Source organism: Centruroides vittatus, unplaced genomic scaffold (genome assembly GCF_030686945.1).
Source record: "Centruroides vittatus isolate TY-2023 unplaced genomic scaffold, ASM3068694v2 contig_1451, whole genome shotgun sequence".
Classification (NCBI taxonomy): Eukaryota; Metazoa; Arthropoda; class Arachnida; order Scorpiones; family Buthidae; genus Centruroides; species Centruroides vittatus.
The window spans coordinates 34,961-56,652 of NW_027120903.1; positions in this window are offsets into that span (position 1 = coordinate 34,961).

Consider the following 21,692-nt stretch of genomic DNA (forward strand, 5'->3'; position numbering starts at 1 on the left):
AAATAATTAATAAGACAATTTGGCACTAGAGCTTGGCGTTAGGCGCCATCTCTTACTAACCTTAATGATTATAATTAAATTAAATTAAATAAATAATTTCAATAATTTGGAACTGGAGGAAAAGAAATCGGTCCGAAGCGGGACTCGAACTCGCAACTTCTGCTATCCATGCAGACACGTTACCAGTTCCGCTACCCGGAACTTCGGGTTGATTGCCTTCTCCAGTATATATAAGCTAACACAACGACCATCGACGGCTATTACAATGCCGGCTAGGGACACATCAAGTGCCCACGTCTTCCCAAGGCACTCAACCGGCCATCGCAACCCCGGCAAGGCGTATAAATATAAATAAATAACAACTAACCCGTTACAAAGCTATACATCCACGAAAGTTGAAGTATCGGCCGTAATTTGTAATGGCCGTCGATGGTCGTCGTGTTAGCTTATATATATACTGGAGAAGGCGATCAGACCGAAGGTCCGGGTAGCGGAACTGTTAACGTGTCTGCACGGATAGCAGAAGTTGCGGGTTCGAGTCCTGCTGCGGACCGATTTCTTTTCCTCCAGTTCCAAATTATTGAAATTATTTATTTAATTTAATTTAATTATAATCATTAAGGTTAGTAAGAGATGGCGCCTAACGCCAAGCTCTAGTGCCAAATTGTCTTATTAATTATTTATTTATTATAGCCGACTCTAGCCCGATAATTCGGCTTTGGTGGATGCATAGAACACAAGAATAGTTAAATGCTGTATTAAAAGATATACAATAAATACACGTGTTATTCAATTGTTTATAAATTAAATACAATAGCAGCAACTGTCTTCATATTGACAAATATTAATGGAATTAATTGTCTTTAAAAAAGACTATTCATCACGTCAAAATGCTAGCTGCTGACATACGATTATTTACAGCTTTGAGCTTTTCGCGTTACCAGGATCTCGTTTTCTAGATCTATTTGTCAAAGTTCGAGGGATTTTCCCATGGTTTTATTTCAGTTTTACAGCTTAATTTTATGTTTATAAAAATAAAATTGCATGAAACGAATGAATTTTATTCAAAATGTTATCCAAAATAACAAAATTTCAAATTAATGCCAATTAAAACTTTTTATAACGATTTTACTAATGTACGCAATAATAAAAACATCCTTCGCAAATACATTGGCTATTATTTTCTCGTGGCATCAGAAAGTTTAGAAAAAGCTGATTATCCCAATGTCTAATTCTATAACATCAAAACTCTATAATTGAGTCTATAATTGATGGCATGTAAACCAAAAGCAAGAAAATTTAAGATTAAAGAGACAGGTGATAACTTTAAGTGATAGAAATGGATGAGAAATAATAATAAAAAAGTTTTAAAATTGTTTTGTAAATAAGACTGTTTCAGTTTAAAACAATGGAAGTTAAAAATAAATACAGTATATACTTCAATTTCTAGTTTATTAGCAATATTTGCATAATATTATCCAAAATTTTATTACGTTATAAATTTAATGTAAGTGGGACAACTTTCTTGCCAAATTAGTGTTTTATTTTGAAATGAAGATTTTTGTTCATTGTTTCTTCATCTTGGAAATGTTAGGTTGTGGACAGAGTCCGAATTCCTCCTTAAACGTCTTTTCCATTATAAAAATTGGCTTTACGTAAGCCTAATTTTATTGAAAAATATTATTCATTTGAATTGAAAAAAGTGGTTTTTTCGATTTTTTTCAGTTTGGTAAAATTAGTTCCTAAGTGGATGTTTTCCTCTGGATAGCCAACTTTACAGGGGCCTGAAAACGGTGTCTTCCGTACATGAGTCGCTATTGTGCTGGAAAGCTGCCATTCGTAGGTTAGCTTTAAAAATACAGTAGAGCATCAGGTATGCGAATCAATTGGAAACTGGGGTTGTTCGGATAACTTATTTGTCGGATAACCGATTATGTACGAAAAAATATATTAACGTTTCAACACGCTGTATTGCAATATCATAACAACGATGGTAACAAAGAATACAGAGTTTACGAAATATTCCTTGTCTGGAAACATCTGAATCCACGTTCCACAGATGACGTCATCTCTAATTAACATTAAAATAAAGAGAATAATATTAAAATAAAAAAAGAATTCAATCAGATACGAATGCAGTTCGATTAATTTGCTACGTTCATTTTGAAGTTTTTGCATATTCATCTTGATGCTGTACCCAAATATTTTATTAACATTTATAATGGGATATAGAATTCTTAGAGCAATGGAACATTCTTCGTCTTGCACAATCAATGACATTTCTTATTTTATTATTGAAAAGATTTCTCTCGTATATTGTTTAGAAATGCAAACGTTTTTCTCACTTAGCAAGCATGCGATATCTTGATGTAAAACATAATGCAGACGATGGTTAGTCTCACTTCACACTTATCGTATCTGCTACACGGAAAAGTATTATGCCCAAGATTTGCGATTCTTTTCGGTCTACAGAAAATGATCAATTGAAACTTTAAATTTTGTCATAAACTCTAACATTTAACGAGGGTAGACTCCGTTTGAATTGATAATTAGACACTCGGCCACAAATGACATTTCTTCTTGAGAACTGCTTGTTTCGCAAAGACCCGTTATAGTAGAATTTTGCCTATTAATGCCATGCAGATTTCTATGAGGCTTATTACATCATAAGAATTGTTAACATTCTAACTTTAAAAGCTTTCAATTAGACAGTGAAATCGTTGCTAATCACAGAATTTATCTCAATTTAAATCTAATTAATGCAAATTAATTTATATCATAAATAATTAATAATAAATTGTTTTCGGTTTCGAACGTTTTATATGCATTTTTCTTACTTTAAATATTCTAATTACGATTACTAATTGCAACAAGAATTGCCATACATTTACATACAATTCAATGGCAAATTTCCAAAATTACATTTATATGTATATAATTTTTGATAAATTTGAATAATAGCATTTAATTTCTAGACAATTTTGATGCATTCTTTATAAAATTTATGCTAACGTATTGTAATTTCAGTTTGATATTTTATGAAAATTTGTAATTATAATTGAAAATAATTCATTTACGAAAATTGTACGCGAACGGTTTCATACTAAAAGCATTATTAATTATTCATGTTATTAATTAATTTGCATTAAGCGGGTGTAAATAGATTAAAAGCTGTTCTTCGTAACCATTTTACTGTCTGACTATATTTAAGATAAAATGCGAATAATTGATATGATGTAATATAACGAGTGTCTTTATGAATTTCTACGGTAAAAATTCTTCAATGCTATGCTAAATAGGTAGATACAATAATTTTGATTATGCAATTTAACGAAAAAATTTACTGAAATTCAACTCGCAAACACAAATCTACTTTATCAAATGGGAATGATTATAAGAGAACATTCTCAGTTATGGAACTGCATTGAAAGTTGCAATGTCATATATACAAAATTTTGTTTTCAATATTTTAAGGTGTTTTCAATCTGGGGATCTAAAATACTCGGAGAATAGATATAAGACCGGTTATAACACTTTTCCTCTGTTATTTATAACAGCCAGAATAGAAAATAAACAAAAACAGCACGCTGTAAGCAGCATAAATGTCTTTAATCCGTTCGGCGATAAAGTTAGTTTTTTTTAAAATTAATGTAATATTATTCAAATTTCTTATAATAGTTTTCTATTGCATTACTGTCACACGTGTTGTGTGAAAACAATGCCTGCATTCTAGCACGACAAAAACAAGAGAACTCTGACAAATTTCTATAAATTCTACTTGAAAGACAGCAACAAGCAACGCTACTAAGACAAACGATAATGAAAATGATAGGAAGACGTAAGTATTAATTGTAGTTTAATAACAAAACACTTGCCTACCTTTTGGAGAATGCTTGACGTAATATATTCATTCACTGCTTTATCTTTATACTAATTATAAAACGTGCAAAGGTAAGGTTGTTACAGACAGCGTGTGCTGATACTATATGTAGGGTACAGAAATATCTACAACGTCAGACATTGCTGTACAAAATAAAGAAAACGCTTCGAAATTTGTATGTTTATTCGCAACAAAAATACATTTTTAGGGCAAATCTTCGTTTTCATTTTATTATACATTTGACAAATATGTAACAATAATACCAGTCTGTATTGTTTAGCTGGTGAGGAGTTTCAAGTTCCTACTGACATCAGTATTGATTTTCGAAAGTATTATTATTTTTTTACTTACTATTTTTTGAAAAGAACAGTTTTAATTCTCAAAACTGTACTTTAATCAAAATTTTATAATATAATTTTTGTGAGGAGTTAGCCGGGGATATAGAGCTGGAATGTACTCGTATACCACTTAATCAGCTGTCCATTTGGGAAAACCGTTCTGCAGAGTCGAAGGATGGCTTCCTAACATTTTAATGATAAACAGGATTCCGTGAGGATTCCCTGTTAAGTTGTTCTTCCTGACACCAGCTTAGTTATAGCGTTAGGCACACTGATGTTCGTTCGCGAGGAATTTCGAGTGGGAGGGTTGCGAGTTAGTGGAGTAGACGTAGACAAGAATAAGACCGTATTAAAAACATTAAGAAGAATTTAATACAAAAATTAAGTGATCTCTAATATATTATAACTACTGTAATCACGAGAGAGAGAGAGAGAGAGAGAGAGCTTACATACATATTAAACTATACTACCTCGACTTATGTAATATTCGTAATCGTGGTCTTCTATGAAGAGCTTGGGTGATGAATGATGTCGACCGGGCGAATCAATCTTCTATGCGCTTAGTATACATTATGGTTTATATCTTCTACATCGCGCCTTCAATACTGCGGAATACTGTGGAATTTCTGTCTTCTAAGAATCGCGCTTATGTGACCAGTTTGGGCCTCGTTGAACCTCCGATGAACTGCACGAAAAAACAGGAAATCTACTTTTTTTTATACGGATGGATGGGTAACTAACAGCGTCATAGGACAGTGAGTAATTTTTAGTCAGTAACAAAGAAGGAAGTTCGCTTCCTCCTTTTTTCGGAAACGAAAAATGTACATCCTTTTTGTTAAAATTTTATCAAAGAAATAAAATATTCTGTTATAATATTTTATAATAATTAATTACTTAATCCGAGGATCTTACATCTTCATATCGTAAAATATCGAATATGGACACTAAGCTATTCAATTATCTTGCCTAAATTTATTAAAAGCACTTAGCTTTAATGTCATGCATTATGCACCTTACTTAATTGGAGTACTAATAAATAAGTTGCGATTAATCGATAGCTATTAAAGATTTCAACATTTCCGATAGAATTTTAAGCTTATTCGTGAAATAAATAACGTTACCTTGAAAGCAATTATTCAATCGATCGTCTACCACCAAAGGTGTCTCTCCGAAATATTTCAGAAAAATTGGAACTTAATACAGGTGCGTAGACACAAAAAAGTGAAAGTGAAAGTATAAACAAAGAAATTATTAAACATTAAATATAAAATTGTCTTTATATAAACATAGAGACAATTTTATTTACGTAATTAAAATGTCAGCATATGACGAAGATTGCTCCATTGCTCTAGCAATTGTGTATCCTGTAATAAACTGTAACAAAATATTTGGATACGGCACCAAGAGGAATATGCAGAAACTTCAATGCGAACATCGCAAATTAATGGAGTTATATTTGTATCTGGTCGAATTGTATCTGTATTTTAACATTATTCTCTTCATCTTGATGTTAGTTCGAGATGACGCCATGTGTAGTTCATGGTTTCGGATGTTTCCTGGCAACGAATATTCTGTATATTCTATAATTCTTGTGTTTATCATTGTTTTAACATTGCAATTCAGTTTTTTAAAGCGCAGGGAATATGTTTTACCAAATAACAATTCGACATACAAAAACGAAGAAAATATAATAGATTCTATAGAGGTTATTTGCAATACGTTCTTCAGAATATTTTCTACAGTGCAATTAATAATTCTACTGTTTCTCGGATCTTCATTTCACAAAGCTTCAAAGACATTGTCTGACATTCAAGTAATCTTTTGTTACACTGATTTTCAGTTGTTATTCTTGTTATTAATGGGTCAATTCTACTCTGTCTTTTGTTTGTTTGTTTTTATAACATTTATAATATATGCTAGATTAAGCAAAGTATCGAGTGATCTTAAAGAAATAAATCCCGAAATGAGAGATGTCTCGTATCGTATCGAAGAGATTATACGAAAACATTCAGAATTGAGGTATTATATTCTATGCTTGAACGAATCATACAAAATGGTATGTGCTGTTGTTTATTGTTTCTACGGTATTTCATCAGCTTCCTAATTGCTACAGCTGTGGTTTTAGACTTTCCCTTTTTCTGTCGTTTCATTTTATCCGTTTATTTACTGATGATAATGGTTGCTAAGATATATAGACATATCTTATATATAAAATTCTCGTGTCACAATGTTAGTTACCTTACTCCTCCGAAACGGCTTTACCGATTTCTTACCAAATTTGATATGCATATTCAGTAGGTCTGAGAATCGGCTACTATCTATTTTTCATACCCCTACACCATTTCCCCTTTCAAAAATATATTTATATATGGATTAAGGCTTTTATGTCCAACAGATGGCGCTAACTTCCGACGACCTAAGTTTGCTTTTCTGTGAGGCATTATGCTTTTCTGTGAGAATGGACTGAAGCAGATCATTTTCTATCTATCTATATAAATAAAATATAACGTTCGTTTGTTCCTACCGATTCCTTTGAAATTTTGACACAACGTTGCATTCGAATACGCACGTGTTTTTATATAATATACATGTCGAAATTCCCCCCAGTGGGGGAGATGGACGGGATTAAGGCTTACCGTGAAGAACTCGGCTTCTATTATACTAATTTACATGCGGTTTTTTGCGTTTTTAATTGCGTTTTAATAGGTTACGTCAACAGAATATACACTAAAAAGGGATTTTTCGATATTCCCCAGCGGGAAAAGTGACGGGATTAAGGCTTACTGTGAAGAACTCGGCTTTTATTATACTATTTTAGATGCGTTTTTGATTGCGTTTTAATAGGGTACGTCAAGAGAATGTACACTAAGAAGGGATTTTTTGAAATTCCCCCACGGGGGAAGTGTTATACATTTATAATAGATACATTTTGAGCCACAACAACGCGTGGCCGGGTCAGCTAGTGTTTATATAATATCTGTTGCTAAATTAACGTTTTCTTGTTTTTATAGTTGTATGGAAATTTTAACGAAATGAATCACTTGGCATGTGGAGTATTTTGTTTCCGTATAAATTAAAGGTTCGATTAAACAATATGCATATGAATATTTTAATTATTTCGAATTTGTTTTTCAAGTTTTGTTAAGCTTAAATACTTGCAGATGCTGAATTTTATGAAGAGATTTGGCAAAACTTTTACAGTGATATCCACAGGAGGGTTTTTTTACATCAAAAAGAATATTCCTATCAGGGAGAGAATATCTACGCTTAATCTACTTATTCAAATAAGAATTTTTAAAGATAAATTTTATTTCTCTTTTCTTGCCATTTGAACTGCCTTTTTTTTAAGTTTATATATTTAAATATATCTTTGTAAATAAAACCATTAAACAAGAGTCGCGCTTTCGCACGTTACAATTAGCTGGAAGAGTGACGTTTTCCATCTTCACTTCACGTGACTATCGCTCATAGAGCAACCAGCATTTTACCTTTTGTATTGCATTGATGACATACAGACGGTTACCAAAACTCAGCAAGAATTCTCCTGAAGGAAACTTTATGAACCTCCTTTAGTAATTACCGAATCAATCAATTTACTTTAGTTTCATTTTAATAATACAATTATAATAAAAAGTTACAATAAAAATAAAACACAAAGTGTTTAAAACACACAAATTTATTTTACATAACATTACAACAAACACAAAAATTCAGTATAAATCAATGTACTTCGCATTGTGTGCCACACATTTGTCAATTTTCTGTATTACTAAAGCTGGAAGACTCGAAAATCGCGATTTTAATACTTTTCCTTGTCTGTAAAGTAAGACTAAAGGTAGATGTAAAACTGAAATTCAGTAAACTATCTGTAATTAAAAAAAACCAATTTAATATTTATAGAAGTAAAATCACATTTTAATAATTTCAATTATATTTATTTTAATATATTTGTGTCAATGTCACATTTAAGTAATTTCATCTAAAAAACGCGTAATCAGTAAACAATGCTCCGAAAATTAACATGAAGTAACAATAAATGTCGATTGTTAGAAAACTTTTGTGGAAAGTTCATCTTCAGTTTTCATATTCACGGCGATATATTCTTATTACGTGTCTCGCTTTAATTATTTAAAGTGTAAGATGCGTGATGTGTTCACAGCTAAAAGATAAGTGTAAATCCAATTTTCGATAAACGCAAGAGTTATTATTAATGTAAAATCTTTCTCTTTTCAGATTTCAAGTAGACCAAAAGGGAAGTATAAGTCCATAATTAGCATATTGCTGATTGATTACTTATGATTTTACATTTACTTCAGGTACGGACTTTCTTTAAAATATATAAATGGCACCCTTCATCCATCCCATTATGACTGCTCCGAGGAATAATTATTCGTATCTTTTTTGTTCTGATGGGAAAAAATTTACTAGTATTAAATTTGAAAATACTGTCGAACTATCTCAATGTGACAGAAGAAAATCTTATGAAATTCAAATAATTATTCTCATCTGTCGTGAATTCATAATGTGAAGCCTCATCAGCTTTTTTCTAGGTCTGCAGCTTTCTTGGCGTTCGTATTTTACAGTTTCATCGTTAACACAATTTAAATTGTTCGACGTGTATTTTATACACGATTTAATATGTACTGTAATGCAAAAAATATACAAATATTGTTATTCAGTTATTCTTATTGTAGAATTATAGTTTTTGTATTATTTTCTTTTTTTTTTTTTTTGCTCAAAAATACAGATTTTTTTAAAATGTCAAATAAAATGTTTGGTAAAAACAAAAAATCATTTTACTATATGCTGTCATCTGCGTGAAAAGGAGGTTAGGTTTTTTTCCTTTTTATTACTTCTATCCGTCATTTCAAGCACAAAGTCGGTCTTTTTACCAGGTTATTACAGGTTTCGTCAGGTGCGAAATTGGGCGACTGACAGGAGGGAGAGAGCCCGATATAACATGTGCGGACAGACTACTTTCGGAAAAATTCCAGTAGTGCTGGTTATCTGTTAACTCTTTTCAGGCAAAAGCTTTCAATTAAAATAACGTAACTTAATGGCTCCAAAGCATGACATAGTGGTGCTTCTCGGGGACTTTAAGTAAGATTAGAACAACAAAAAACACTCCTTGAGGTTTCGTAAATATTACGTAATGGCCAAATTTATACGAACATTTACACAAGATTAATCTACTACATGCTTTATATTTCAGCTGATTACAAATTTATGCCTTTCGAGCTCCAATTAAAACAGCATATTTGCCCAACAACAGAGAGAAAAAAAATTAATCTCCTTGAAGGCTTCACCGTTGTGAGGTGTTCTATAAATAAACTTATGCTCTTCTTATATTCATAATTTATTATTATTATTATTTAGTTTTTAGTTTTTTCTGTAATTTATATTTACTTTCACTCGAATAAAAACTAGACATCCTGTTAAATAGAGAGAAAATCGTTTCAGTTATTATAAATTTAATGATGTGTGAGCTGTTTGGTATTGTTTATACTAGTTCAAAAGTAGACAAATTAAAATCAACAAGTAACATCTTGATCAGCATAAGTGAGTAAGGTTTGTTTTTCACACGTTAAAATTGATGAATATTTGATACTTAAAGAAAACTTAAAACAAGATTAATTCTGCAAAATGCACAAGTAGAAACAATTTTACACTTTATTCAACATAAAATATCGATAAAGAAAATGTTTAGAATAATTTAAAATTACATAACAATAATCTAAAACTTTCAACTCTCCTAATGTTAAAAATACGAGCAATTAAAGCCTTAATATGCCGAAATGAGGTGATCCTCTCGGTCTAATCGGCATTATTAAGTGATAAGAAAGCCTCATTCTAGGTAGAAAATTATCCATATGAATTTAATTAGTAATGAAGATTCATAATAACTAATATTTTTCGAAAGTCATAAACAAATTATAAATATTGCCGGTAATCCGACGAATTTCTCCATAGACTAACACACTCGGTAAATGCATTCACTCGTACGAAGATAATTATAAATTTGTACATATTTATCTGAAAGTCGGTGTTATCATTTTTAGAAATTACTGTGGATGATGTCTTCCGTAATGCTTCGAAGAGGGTAGATTTACGAGGAAATGACGCATATCGGCATTACCGATAATTCTGCATTGTTAAACGAAAATTTTGATGAGAGAGAAATAACACTATTATTTGTTTTCCTTCCGTATTGTTGCGAACGATAGTGTTTTTGTAAGTTCTACTATTTCAGCACTATTTGTTAGTTAGAGAGAAAGGAGTGTTGCATAGGGCAGGGAGTTCATTGTGTGTTTGAAAACGAAAACATCAATGACTTTCACTAATGTTTCGGTTTTTATAAAATTTTTCTCCGATATATGTCGCTATTTCCTCCATGACATTCGAACAATTCTGCCATAAATTATCTTAAGAATCAATTTCAGGATATCAAATTACCTCTACTAAATGCTTAATAAAATATTTATACAGTTTAAAGAATATTTGTAATCAAACAAAGAAAGTGATCTTTTGATAGTCTGTTAATAAATTATCATTTCTTGGATTAAGAGTATATACATAAATGTTATATTCACAGAATATTTTAAAGCAGTGGTTTTCAACGAGATCGGTATCGCCCACCGGTGGGCGTTGACGAGACTTTTCTGGTCCAAGGCAAATTTAGGAGGCGTTGAAAACCAGCCGCCAAGCAATACTCGAAGAAATGTGCTGGAAAGTTTTAACACATTGTACTAAACGCACTAAATATCTTTTAAGCAAGATCAGTCCTTATTAAAAATAGGTATTGGTACATTGTAGCTTTGTTCCTAATACCTTTTTGACTAGTACATGAACGAGTCGCAGCATTCGCAATGCACCTTACCGTAAACCGCAGTATGTGTGTACTGTACGTTCCGGCTCGATCAAGTAAGCTAAAATTTGAAAGTTTGCACAGGTCATAACAAGATTAACACACGTGGAAAATATCGAATCTATGCATGTTTTGACAGCTTCATTGAACATTACTATAAACACGTGAGGCATTCTATCCACACGAGATTGTTCTGACGTTCTTTCAAAGCAAGTGTGGACCTAAAATTTCTGTGCAGAATCTACAGATCGCATTCAAAGAATAACTTACGTGGACCAATTACTAAAAATATACAGTATTTTTTTCTTGTAATAACTATTTGCAACAAAGGTAACTGCGTACATATTTACTATTATTTCTCCACCTTCTATGAACTCTTATTGCGTTTCAGAGGAGTTACAACCACTTCAATAATTTAAATTGCTGTTAATAGATTTTAAAGCACGCATATTACGACGTTATCTGTAATGATTTAAGTCTCTCGAATTGAATGTCATCCATTTGAGATGTTATATTTTCAAAAAACATCACACTTTTTTGATGTATGAAAGATACTTCTCATTATTCTATAAATCGATACAAACAATATAATAAATTACTCCACACGTGTTTTGTTTCTTATATTTTGAAATGACCAGTGTGAAGAACAGATTATTTTTTTTTTATCTGTTCAATTTGAATCAACGCAGAAAGCACAAAATAGAAGGTGCTGAGGTACTGAAAACAAAGTCAAATAGAGAATTTCATATTAATATAGGCAACTATATTAATATGAAATTCTCTACTATATCAAACAATAACACAACATAAATGGTATATTAGTTGTAAAGAATAGTGTAAATAGTAAAAACTATAATTCGTCATAAATTCGTGTTATCACTAGAGTATATAAAAAAAATTCAGCAAAAAGTTGTTTAAATTTAGGGGCAAAGATTTGGTGACGCCATCTGTTATCGTATTTTATTTTCAAAATATTTTTATATTTATAACTGTTATAAAATGGAAAACAGTTTAATTTTCAGGATAGGGATGAGTTTTATAAAACATTGTAAATACTGATAACGAGTAAAATCGTCATTAATTAAGTTTGATGCTACTCGAGATACGCATAATTCCATTTATCTGCCGTCGACCTTTGATCATTCAAGTTTAATAGTATCATTCCTCCTAATACACAAACCTCCCTGCACAATTTTTGAAATTTTGGACAAAAAGCGCAGGAATTATTGAGCTTTAATGAGGGTAAACAAAATTGTGCCATACATACCAATACGTATACATTAATATTCGTATATACCAGGAAACTAAAACAAGAATTTTTTCCACATTTTTCGACGTTTAGGACTTAGGATACTCCCAAAACGTATGAATGTTGTAGGGCCATTTTGTGACAGATTGCCACACTTTTCCTATTACGAATAAAAGCCGGAAAAGTAAAAATTGGCTTGTGTTAATGTAAATGATGAGTTATAAAGAACATTGCATGATCTTACCTTGATAGGAAGTTTCTTTTTGATGTAAAAGAATTCTCCGATGGATATTCCTGTGGGTGTTTTGCCAAATCTTTTCATAAAATTAAGCATCTGTCCGAGAAATAAAATTTAATCAAATATGTCACATAACTTATATCACGCTAAACAATATTTACTACGAAAATTTGGAAAAAAATACAAAAGTATCATTTCACATTTAATTTGTGTTCGAGGGACATTTCTTCATCCGATGAAAATCGATTCATTTCATTAAAATTTTCGTACAGCTAAAAACATAAACAATATTAATGACAAAAATAATTACATTATATAAGCATGTGTCAAAGAATTATATCTTAAGGCCGCCACACACGTTCAGGAAATCCTTCAAGGAATAATTGTGCAGGCCTGACCTTGAGGAATTCCTGAACGTGTGTGGGGGAAAACTGTACAGTTACGGCGGCCTGTACAGTCCACCGGAGTAGAAACGAAAAACCATTTGATTTTCCTGCACAGTTTTGGACTGCGCAGGCCAACTGAACGTGTGTGTGCCGTCGTGTCGTTCAGTTGTGAGGCCGCTGAGTAGTGAGAACAATGTCTCGTGAATGTTTGAAAAAATTATTTTTTATAACCTTTTTAACCTTTATTATTTATAACCTGAAAAATAATAAAGGTTATAAAGTTAAAAGTTAAAATTATTTTCAGATCAAAAATTTCTCGAGTAAATTAAAATTATAAATAATTTTAATATTTAGACACTTCTCAATTCATTTCCTCAGTTTTTATATTTAGAAAACTTTTCAGTTCACTTCTTTAGTTTTCATAAAACATCTTGATACTCTTTAATATCATTTTCTTTTACATTTAAAAAAAAATATTGTTATAATACCTATACCTGTTTAATACCTGTTTTAATGTTTTATTAAAACATGACAACTTAAAATAAAATTTTAACAATAAGATAAAGTTTAATAAATTATTTTTAATTATTAAATTATAAAATTAATTTGCGATAATGACAACAATGTTCACAAAAGTTTTGAATAAGACAATTTTTGTTTATTTAATACATCTTACAATTTATACTTAATTTTTCTTATGGGATACGACTCGGACAACCCGTCCCTACTGTATACAGGTTTTATATAAATAATATCCGCACACAATAGTAACCACATCTCTCCATTGCAGCTCGAAATAATAAACGCTCTTAAATAGTAGCTACTAGGGTTGTTGATGAAAGCATAGACAAACAATGTCAAATTTATAAATGCCATAAACTACGGTAGAAATCATACTGAAAGTATTTATTGACAAAGCTTAATAGAAAATGAAATATGTAAACTGTACAATACACCAGGTCTCGTCAACTTATAGTAGGGTGTGATCGAGTGTCGTCAGTTAAAAACTCGAATTATCTACTTCACATCTCTATTCATCTATAATAGTTCAATAAAATTATTAATACCAAACACTTTAATAAAATTATGCTACCAAACATAATTGTATTTATTCGTTGCACGGTAAGTAACGATTACCCTGTTTGTTAAATACACTAAAATATTATCTGATCTTTGTCACCCAAGAAGTTCGATGTCTAAATAACTGTAGCTCCAGTTTTTAAAAAGACTTTTTCCCCCTATCTATCCACCTTTAAATAAAAATAATTCTTTATACGTTGAGAAATAATTTAATAAGTTTTGTAAATTACTATGTTCGATCCAGCCAGTTATATCCAATGGTTTTTCGTCTATAAAATTTAACCCATGAATTTTTTTGGTAGTAAAATCGACTTGCCATTGATCTTTCGCTGGTAATTGATGCTTTTTAACAGAATCTATAGCCCAAGATTTCTCTTGAAAAATTAATTTTGTGATCTGAAATAATGCCATTTAAAATTATTCGTATGAAAAATTAATTTTGTGATCAGTGCTACCCAAACCACTACTACTACTCTTTACACAGACTTTTACGCACATGTTTTTTCCCGCGTGTTTTAATACAATTTGTTGCCAATAAATATCTAAGAACAGCCAGTACGTCGTCATCAGATGCCATGGCCGACTGGCTAACTGAGAGATTTTCCTCCTCGTGTGTGAGCGACAGAAAATTCTGAATTTCCTCAAGGCCAGGCCTGCACAGTTATTCCTCAAAGGATTTCCTGAACGTGTGTGGCGGCCTTTACGATTGATATAAATTTGGATAATCCGAAAGAAACTAAAACGACAGCAATTACGATTATTAGCGAAATGAGTGAAATAATCAAAACATAGATAAAAGGAAGGTCTAAAAACATAGCCCCAGCAATATAGAAAGAGGTGTAGTATAAGCTAAAACCGTAGATAACAGCAAATACAATATCATATGACTGATTCATACATCGAATGCAATACCAGGATTCAGTATGTTTCTGTATAATAGATTCGACGCATACAGACAAATTTCTGGTTTTCGGATGAATTTGAGTAAACTTTTGTGATGTTTTACTTAATCTATAAGATAACACAAAACAAATTATAATAAAAAATGCAGAAATGGAATACAATTGTCCTGTTATTAGAACTATAAACAGATGGAAATCAACGTAACAAAAAATAACTTCCAAAACAGATGTATTTTTTAGAACGTTATACAAGAATAAATCAAGGAGAAATAGAAATAATAATTGTATTACGAAAAACGCTATTAGAAAACAAGTAAAAATAAATTCGACAAAATTTATTATATTTTCTTCTTTTTTGTAAGTTGAAAGGTTAATGGGGATGACGTACGTCGTACGTTTTAGCACACTAAATTGACATATCAGAATAATAGTGGAAACAAGAAATGTGAAATATGCGATATCTTCTTTGTCTAAAAATATTTGAATCCACGTTTTACACAGGACGTCATCTCTAATTAGCATCAGAAGGAACAAAATGACGTTACAATAAAAAAAATAATTCGATGAGATACGAATAGAATTCTATTAATTGACTGTATTCTTTTCGAAGGTTCCCATATTCTTCTGTGTCCCGTATCCAAATATTTTATTACAGTTAATAATGGGCTGAAGAATTCCCATAGACATAGAACAATCTTCGTCTTGCGCTAACGATGATATTTTGATTTTATTGCTGTAAAAGCTTTATTCAACGCTAAGCTTTTGTAAAGGATTTATTTTCGTAAACTTTTTTAAAACGGGAACGTTCTTTGAATAAATATTTGGAATCCTCTAATCACTGTTAACAGTTCTACTTGTATATATAAATTTTAAATGTAATTTTACATCACGCCTAATAGGAGCCAGTGGATAAATCCATTGAACACTACGTGTGATTACGTGAATCTGCTTCAAATGTGTAATATCCCGACGATGTGAGGTCATGAAACTGTTCTTTCTAGAGAGATCATTACTATTTTTTGAATGTCTGTAAAAAAATTTAATTAAAACTAAAAAAATTTCGCTTCTTTCCAAGCATTTCTGTGAAAACCGCAACATCTTACTATAAATAATTTGTAAGTTATTAATTTTTAAAAATTTCTATCGTCCTGTACTTTACAACTAGGGTAAAATGGCCAGTAAATAGACGGTATGGTTATATTAAGTTCAAATTAAGTTGATATTAAACTTAACAAAGTACTGGCGGAGACAATTGACTTCATTCAGTTTAATAATTTCTGTTTTCTAGCATTTTATTTCTTGCCTTTGTATTAATACAAATTCGAAAGTTTTTAAAATTACTTTTACTTGTTTTATTTTTATATTTTCCTTTCGTTATGAATCGTGTACGTTTTCTTCTGCTTTGACTTTCGGTTTAATTGTTAGAAGGATTACTTTCAACGTTAATTACAAATTAGTCCAAAAATAAAACGTGTGGATATAATATTTAAACTGATACACGTAATCAATTAATATAAAGTTAAAAAGTTTTATTAAGTAAACGTTTTTATACACGTTTAATTGTTCCACATAATTATAATTGTGGCTTAGACATATGCTAACTGCGATATTTCCCTTTTGTTTTTATTCAGGTGTCCAGTGTTGACACGCACGTTGCTGGCGATAATCCATTATTTTCCGCTCAGAATTTCACCAATCCAACATCCTCACGACCGAAGACGGTGCTAAGTTGTCGCCATCGACTTTAATTAACTGAAGAGGAAGGACACGTCCCTCGTTAGCGATGACAAAAAGACATATATTATTGCAAGTACCGTCAGCAGGAAAGGGAAAACGCCAAACCGCCACGAAAAGTCAAATCCGATGAATGAAGTCGCATCCGGTCATTAGGTTACAGCCAGGTAAAAGTCCATATCCGGGTAAAAAAGTCACAATCGGGGGCAAAGTCACATCCGGTCAGAAGACCTCGGAGATTTATTTCTTCCAGAAGAAGATCTTCTTCCACCAAGACTTCTTTTTCCTCTTTTTCAGAATCGATTTACACTTTTCTTCCGGTCGTTCTTCGCGTGCCTGTCTCTGCACCGACCATTCCGGAACTTCCGGATACCTCTTTTCCAGGTAATCGATGACAGACGAGGTGCTCTCATCGGGAGAGACGACAATGACCCGTTTTTTGTCGGGTTGAGCAGATTTCTCCACACCCTCCACCATCTCTTTCGGACGCACGCGAATCACTCGAAATGAAGAGGAAGTCGATTCCGATGTGGAGGTGCTCTCCTCTGGACTCTCTCCGCCAGAGGTATTCCATTTCTTTAACGCTTTGAAATGATCCATTCTGCAAGCAAGAAACAAACTAGTATTAAATTATTGTAGAACGAGCGTTAAGACAATATTAAAAACAGAAATGAAAATTTATAATATAAATACGACAGGAAATGATCCTTTTAGTTGTAAAAAAAAATTCTAATCACAAATGAATATAAAGTTGTAATGGAATAATAAACAAAAATGTTAAATATGTATTAAATATATTATAATAATAACAGTTCCATGGTTTGTAAAAGTTATGCTATTCTGTGGATTGTCATTAAAACTAATGAAAATATTCTAGAAAAGATTAAATAATATCATTTATTTTAATTCATTAAAGGTTAGATTGATTATAATAATGTCATATCGAATATAATGTGTATGCATATGTAATATACACACATAAAATTATAACTCGAAATGACAGAATTCATTATTCGAGTTTGCTTTAACAATTCGATTCGATTGACGAAAACGAACAATGAGAAGAATGAATGCACTTCCCCAAAATAAGTCAAAGGCTCGATTTTTCACTTTGAAGAAACCACACAACGATTGTTATCGAAATATTCGTTCTGGGAAAATTATTGCTGCTAATTGTGATTTAGCGCCTAACAATGTTAAAAAATACCTAAATCTAGAAAGATCAGAAACTAAACTTACCCAAAATAATCGCTTTAATTACAGCAAAACTCAAAAAACGCACTAAACAATTCAATAATCGCATTCCAACAAAGCAAAAGACAATTGTCGAAATTCTATTGTTGCGTCGCGACTCAGTTTAATGCTATAAATTCACATTTTTTGACAATTTTTAAATTTTCGTGTCTGTCTTTCTATAGAGACGGATCTCGACGGACCATTCTGCTATTTGTCTGTAGTCTTTCGCTCATCACCACAGAGACGAGGTAGAATCAATTTTGTTAGAGTTTGGATGTTCGAAGACGCTTATAAACTATGTAGATATTAGTAGTTTTTTTCATCTACTCAAATCTCCAAAAACATAAATGTAAGAGTAACTGCATGCATATATCAATTGTTTCCAAATTATTATCGTTTATCTTAGATGTTCACAAAACACAATGAAGTATGAAACATTTGTGGGTGCGCCGGGAGGTGGACGGAGTCGCACCTCCTTTTTCTCGGCTAACAGACCAGTGAGACCCGCCCACGGTCAAGATGGCAATTCGGATTCGTTACGCGAGTGAAGAAGGAGGAGGATGGGTCCGACGGCAGAGCGACGGCGATACTCGAATAAAGAACATTAACAACGTATAATAACAACAACAACAATTTATTAAGACTAAAGCTACAGTTACAATAGGGGCGAGCTACCGTCGCCAACGGTTTAGACACGCGAAGGGAAAGTTTACACGAATTTGGGGAGTCATACCTCGTGGTCCGAGTCGGTCTTTCCACCAGTTCAAAGTATCCTCGGCAAGGTATTTCTTCGTTCGACGTCGGGTTCCCTCGGAACTCGGGACGCACACACACTGTCTAATCGACACTACGTAACCGACCTGGAGTCGATCGGACGGACACTATGTAACCGACCCCCTTTTCCTCTCGTCGCCCTTTTATCGTCTCGGTCACGTTTCTCCGTTTCACCAACCAGCATTATTCGAATGTTGTTCCTCATGATTCATGTTTTCTCCGTGGGAACCAAACAATAAAACATTTTATTGCTAGCGTTTGGTTCCGGCGGGTTCGAATTTTCACACATTCATTCAATGACTACGTTTTACAGTCGTAATTATTTCACTATGGAACGTCGTGTTATCGGGGACGTCACGTAACGGTTCCGACGTTAAAAACTGTAATAGCGGTGTCTAAAATTTTCATTATATGCAGTTTTTCTTTTGGTGTCAGTCATTTTTGATAAAACAATATTTCGGTTTTCAAACGCGCAGTTGGCGATGCGTTCATTACAAACCATATGCGGAAAATAAGGGAAAGGCCGCTTATGTAGTTTTTCACCTACGTCTCGAAATATCTTTATACAATATTTACGCGGAATAACCGGAACATCAGATATTTTTGTATGATAAAGCTGACATGCAGGTTTATGTGAGGTTATTCCTCCCTTTTCTAGAGAGCGCATTGAAAAACTAACTCGCTGACACCAACCCCTTTTTACTTTACTTAAAATCTATTAAGATATTGTGAGATATAATAACCACAACACTACACTCATTCGAGACCTAATAAACAATTCTTACAAAGACCTTAACTTGCCGACACTATTTATTTTGATACAAACTAACGTTTTCAATTTATTCCATAGACAGTTCTCAAGTTTACTTAACTTTTGAAACAACAGTTACAATATGTACCAAAGTAAAACACTGAAGATTTTAATTAAAAACTAGTTAAGTAACGCTACATCAGCGTGTAGTCGGAACGAAGCTGCTCGCTCCTTTATTTTCTAGATTATGAGGAAAAAAGAAACAAAGAATCATTCGTTCTCAACAGTATATATGATTTCTATTGGATCATTTAAAGGTACAAATATAAGGTCAGAATAAGCCATTAATTAATTGCTATGCCAATGTCTCATGAAATTCTGCCTATCACTATAGGCCTTGGACTTACAGATTGACTCATTGCGATCTTTATTGTAACTCTAAAAATACTATGTCAGTTATTTTTTCACTGTACTCAATGTAACATAGACAAGACCGATAGCTGTTTCTTTTTTCCCTATATCTATTTTGATTTTTGGAAGAGTTAATCCCTGTGATTTATGTATAGTCATCGAGTATGCTAAGGTAAGGGGAAACTGTCTACGAGATGGCAATATACTGCTATCGTTCGAAGAGCTTGTTATGGGGATTATTGGAAACAGATTATCATAGATAAAAGGTCCCTGATAGCTATCGAATTCCACTAAAATAAACAGAGGAAGAGCTGGAGGGCGAGCATTAGGAACATATATAATGTAGCGTATAGTTCCTAGTGAACCATTGACGAGACCTCCTTGCACCCATAAGTTGACTCTCAGAATGATTCTGGCATTAACTGAGAGATTCAAAAACTTGGAGGGACCGAGAGACCAAGAGCTTGAGTCATCTTTGGACAAAGGCAGGGCAATATCTGGAGTGTTTTCAGATGATATATAACAGGCATGGGCAAGTGCGGCTCTTTTTGAGTTACATGCGGCTCTTGCTGAAAGTGCTATGCTTTCTGGCCTTACCATACTATCCACCACAATTCATGGGAGCCGCAGTTCTGTACTATTATAGTACAGAACTGCGGCTCCCATGAATTTTGCAAAACCTACATTTCGGCTCCCACTGAACTCTTGCTTGCCCACCCCTGCTATATAAGCAAAAAGGCATCCAGTTGACTGCAAGTAGTCTTCATTGCTTTGTTTAACTTTTTCGTTTGTTGGATATAGCTCTACTGCAGTTTGGAACTAATCAAGTTTATCTCTGGATAAATAATAGGCTCGATTTCTTGTCGTCAGAATGTTCAGATCTGTATCAGAGAAATCACCCGAAGCTAGATGTTGTAAGACATCCGTGAAGGAACTATCTGCGCTATTTTGTCTATGAGAATTACTAAGTTCAATAAACTTCTCAAAAGAATTAAATGCGAATCTACCTTGTTGGGACATTACATCGTAAAAAACACTCGAGTAGAGAGGAGTATCTTTAACAGGAGGAAGCTGACGAAAATCACCAAACAAATAGATAAAGAATCCACCAAACGGCTCATCTTTCTCGGGGTTTATCTCTCTCAATCTTCTCTCGATCATGTAAAGCATTCTTGCACCAATCATTGACATTTCATCGATGAAGATGAATTTGAGCGACTTCATCTCAATTTGGAATCTCTGCGCAGCTTCTCCATTTAGAGATTGAAATTTCGTACTAACGATAGGAAGACGAAGGAGAGAATGGATCGTAAAGCCATCAATATTGATCGCTGCTGCTCCACGTTTTAAAAAGAAGACTTGTTTAAACTTATTATTTTATAAAGATTTTTTATATTTGTTGTGTGTCCAGTTAGCGACAACATTTACCTTTCAAACTTACCGTTTTAATGCTTGTTATATTTTCCGACCACCAGATGGCACTTCTTCACGTGCGTGCAGGAAACGACTAAAGCCTGGACTCCACATTACCGGAATCCGCGACGTAATCGTAAAATGGAAAGCCAAACTGACGAAACTTTCAGTTTTGGAACGTTCAGTTGGACAGAAACAAGACTGAAAGCAGAGTTAAAAATTATTTAACTTTTCCGTTTTCGTTCTGCGCTTCTGTCGTGCTGCAACCAATAAAAACGCAAGGATTTGTGACGCGTAGTCACGTGTATTAGTCACGTGTAGTTTGTTGTCGTAATGGCGGAAAGTGCAGCGAAAAGGACGAAGAAACAAATAGATTTGGAATTATTCATCGAAGAATTTAGAAAATACAGATGTCTGCACGACAAAAAATGTAAA